We start from the raw sequence: 4,709 nt of genomic DNA, 5'->3' as shown, positions 1-4,709 counted from the left end.
GATTGGATTAATTCACAATTCCACCAGCAGTGTATTAGTTGACCAATTTTGCCACATTGCCTCCAACAGTTGTCACTTTCCTTTGCTGCAATATTGGCCAGTCTGCTAGGTGTGAGGTAGTACCTCCAAGTTGAATTGTTTTGATTTCCATTCCTCTAATCAGGAGGGACTTAGAACACTTTTTCATGTGCTTAGTGATAGTTTTGATTTCTTCCTGTGAAAACTGCCTATTCATGTCCCTTGACCATTTGTCAATTGAGGGATTGCTTGATTTTTTGCAAATTAGGCTTAGTTCCTTACCTATTTTTGAAATAAAACCTTTGTCAGAGGATTTTGTTGCAAAAATATTTTCCTAGTGTGTTTCTTTCCTTCTAATTTTGGTTGCATTGGTTTTGTTTGTACAAAACCTTTTTTTAATTCGATATAATAAAAGTCATTCATTTTACATTCTATCTCTTGCTTGATTTTAAATTCCTTCCATTCCCACAGATCTGACAGGTATACTATTCTATGTTCACCTAATTTATTTATGATTTCACAATTTATATTTAAATTATTTACCCATTTTGAATTTATCTTGGTATAGGGTGTCAGATGTTGGTTTAAATTTAATTCTTCCCATACTGTTTTTCAATTTTCCCAGCAGTTTTTGTCAAATAAAAATATGGAACATTTCATGAATTTGCTTGACATCCTTGTGCAGAGGCCATGTTAATCTTTGTATTTTTCCAATTTTAATATATGTGCTGCTAAAGTAAGCACCTTTACTACATTTTCAAACTGTTTCCTCCACAAACACTAGTAACCAATGACATTGGCTTTCTTGCTTTTCCTTAGATATGACTTTTTCCTTTTCAGTATCTCTCATGCCTTAATGTTTTACCTTCTCCTCTCTCTCTACCTCTGGCTACTTTACCCTGCTTGACACATTTTAAATTCAAACCTTGACAAGAGCATTTGGATGCATTTATTTTTTAAAAAAATTCATTCAATTTATCACCAGTTATATGGGCATTTCCATATATTCAAGATTTTTGCTACCACAAAAAGCCCTGCCGTTGATACAGGACTTTTTGTTAAATTCCTCTGAAGTTTTTGCTTCAAAATATAGTGCAGTTTAATAACATGAGATGTATAATTCTATTTTATTCTTGAATTATTTTAGCTCTTCATAGGTGCATCAGCTGCTTCAGCCTGTCTATTCTAAAGCCACTCCAAAATTTTTAATTTTTTTACAATACATTAGTAAGAGATGGAGATGTATTTATTCCTCAGGCATTAGTTGGCCAAAAGCCCTGTTGTATGGGAAGGAAATTCAATACTATATAATATGTCTATTCATAAGTATAATAAATCTGAAAAGATAGCTTGAATCCACATCATAAATGCCTTTGAAATTCAAAAAAAGGACTTTGTTTATATTTGAACCCATTGACATTGTTTTTGTTGCTCTTACTACTGTTGTTGTTTTTTCAAAGATGAGTGATATAGTGAGATAAACACATTAAAAATGCTGACAACTGTGTGGAGGATCAATGAGGAAAAGACTATACAGGTGATAGGGTGATCAATTAGAAGATCATTGCAATAATCTAGATGAGAGATGATTAAAGTGTGAACTAAGGTTGTAGCTGTATAAGTAGAGAAGACTAACATGTAACAGATTTTTAGATAGAAACAGCAAGTTATTGGCTATATGGAATAAAATGTTATGAATCCGAGACACTAGAAAAAGGTAGTACCCTTGACAAGGAAATTAAGAGGAGCTAGAGTTTGTTGAAGAAACATGGAAACATACAATTATATTTTGTAATTAAATAATAATGCAAAATAATATTGGAAAATATATCATGAGGAAGTATGTAATTAAATATCAATATGAATTCAAACATTAATTAAAATATAACTCATATCAGTTGTTATTAATGATTTCTACTCTAAAATTTTATGTTCCCCAAATTTCATAGATAATTACATTTCTGTATTTGTCTTCAGTATATTTTATTTAGAACTTCCCAAATGCTATAAGACATTTAGAATCCATTTAATGCATGCTTTAAAAATTACTGAGAATTTTCTTTCTCTGTAAGACTGAAAATTAAATTCTCAAAAGCATAATATTACAGTTATAATTCCATAAAAAGTAACCTCTCAATTTATATTACTTTTGCTAATGCTAAAATACAGTAATAATGTATAATAATTTTTATAAGCCATAGTTACTAGATATTGTTATCAAGAATATATTAGGGGGCGGCTGGGTAGCTCAGTGGAGTGAGAGTCAGGCCTAGAGACAGGAGGTCCTAGGTTCAAACCCGGCCTCAGCCACTTCCCAGCTGTGTGACCCTGGGCAAGTCACTTGACCCCCATTACCCACCCTTACCAATCTTCCACCTATGAGACAATACACCGAAGTACAAGGGTTTAAAAAAAAAAAGAATATATTAGGAGGGGGCAGCTAGGTGGCATAGTGATTAGAGAACTAAGCCTGGAGTTAGGAGGACCTGGGTTCAAATTGGGTCTCAAACATTTACTAGCTGTATGATCCTGAGAAAGTAATTTAACTCTAGCGTCTGCCTGTCTGTCTTAGAGTTGAGTTAAAACAGAAATAATGGTTAAAACAATGAATGTGCCAGGCAGACTCCATCATAAATGTGCTCAACATTGCTGACTAGCCAATCAGGAACCATTATTTCATTCAGCCTATTCATAGCTGTTTCACAAAAAATGGAATGTTTTCTCCATCACTTTTGGTACTCATCTCTCTTTATAAGAACTTTATTATTAGAACTAGACTCACTCTGGTATTTTCTTGTTAATTTGGAAGATTAAAAGCAAGCATTTTCACTTCAGAGAGAAGATAGTAGTGTGAAAAAAAAACTGGAGACAAGTAGATAATTTCTGATCAGTGGTTTAAGGAGAGAATAAAAGTTGTGAAAAGAGAATGGAAGTTGGGTTTATTCATGAGACACTACACAAAATCAATGAAGACAGCTCCTTTTTGCTTTATGGGCTTTGGTAGAACTCAGCTAACTACTGATCAAATGTAATTGGTAAAGCATTGCTGGATGATGTAGGAAAAGATAGAAAATGCTCAGAAATAATTAGGAAGATATGCTATAAAAAGCACCACAGAGGGATCTACAGTGACAGAAATGCCCATCTTTGCCTCCCACCCACAAAAATATAGTTATTAAACAGATGGGGTAAAATAGCAATTTTCAGATTAGTTAACAGTAAAAGATTGCAAAGAAAAGCCCTAGAAACAGCAATCAATCAGTTAAAAAATAATCATTTATTAACTACTACTTAGGTGCTAGGCACTATCTTATGTACTATAACAAAAAGAAATGCATAAACATAGGTTCTACCCTCAAGGATCATAAATTATGATATGAAAAACCTGCTAAATACCAACAGAAGTCAAGAATAATGAGGGACAGGGAGAACAGGTTTTGCAGTAAGGACAAAGGATAAGCTTAGAGGTTTTATATCTATAACTATATCTATCTCTCTATACACATATATGTGTATATATATGCATGGATACTATATATGTGTATATGTAAATAAGTAATGAAAAATACGATTGTATATATGGAAATTAAAAAATTAATGAATATGCACATGCAACATATACCCTGAATAATGAAAAGATTTAGGGTCAGGTAATCCCTTTATGTAACTAAGGTGAAGAAGAGTAGGCCTTGTTTTTTTAATATACCATAAGATTTAAGAAAGTTTTTTTGTTGTTTTTTAGGAAAGATTATGATTTTTCTGAGAGTTTTGAAAATAGCCATCTAAATATGGTTTGGTTTAAAAATTGGAACAGTGTGAACCTGAAATGAATTGAGATTATAGAGTAATAGGAACTCAAAGTGGCAAGATAGAATTGAATATATTTCACCTCTTTCTATGAAACCAGCTTGTATTAGTTTGTTTTAGTTAATTTAGTTTGAATTAATTAATTAATTAATGTATTACTCTATAATATACTGGGGAATGTAGAGGAAGCAGGCAGAGGAAAAAACATATTAAATACCTTCTATATGTCAGGGATGTGCTAAGAGCTTTGCAAATATAGCATTTGATCCTCACAAACACCCTGTGTGGTAGGTTATATTATGAACCATTTTTTTTACACCTTAGGAAACTCAGAAGATCAAGATGAAATGACTTGCTTAGACAGCTACTAATTGTCTGAGGTCAGATTTAAACGAGTTTTTTGCTTGGTTTCAACAAACATGGAAAGTGAGAGAGAATATTAGGTTTATATATCAGTTAGAGGAAAATATATGAAAAAACCCTAAGATAATGTTACTTTAATGTGTGGTATAACAGGGAGAAATAATCATACTTTGAATTATTCAACTAGTCACATCAAGAAGATAACCAAAGAAGCAGATGGGAACCAAATATGTCAGGAGCTAGAAAAAAATAATACAGGGAACATGACTTAGGATAATTAGAAGTTATTCCAAGTAAGAGGTGGTGGCCCTAAATCTGAGCACTGAAGAAAGCTAAGATTTCTTTGAGGTAGATATAAGTGCACAACCTAATGTGGTACCTGCATTTAAAGAACTGGTGACATTTGGCTGTAAGAAAAGTTCAGTAGAATATGTTGTCTCTCTTCAAATAGTTGAAGTATTATTATTTGGATGGAATGATTGAATTTATTCTGATTTTCTCCATAGAGTTGTAAAGGTGGG

General features: G+C 32.4%; 1 non-coding gene across 1 annotated transcript; it reads right to left on the bottom strand.

Annotated features, from left to right (window-relative positions):
- Positions 1 to 658: 658 nt before the first annotated feature.
- On the bottom strand, positions 659 to 762 carry LOC123232682. The gene has a single exon (XR_006505209.1). It is a non-coding gene; the product is annotated as a U6 spliceosomal RNA (small nuclear RNA).
- Between the last annotated feature and the right edge of the window lie 3,947 nt (positions 763 to 4,709).

The sequence above is a fragment of the Gracilinanus agilis genome, chromosome 1 (assembly GCF_016433145.1).
Source record: "Gracilinanus agilis isolate LMUSP501 chromosome 1, AgileGrace, whole genome shotgun sequence".
NCBI lineage: Eukaryota > Metazoa > Chordata > Mammalia > Didelphimorphia > Didelphidae > Gracilinanus > Gracilinanus agilis.
The sequence above is the reverse complement of the archived record's forward strand: the minus strand, read 5'-3'. Positions and strand labels throughout refer to the sequence as shown.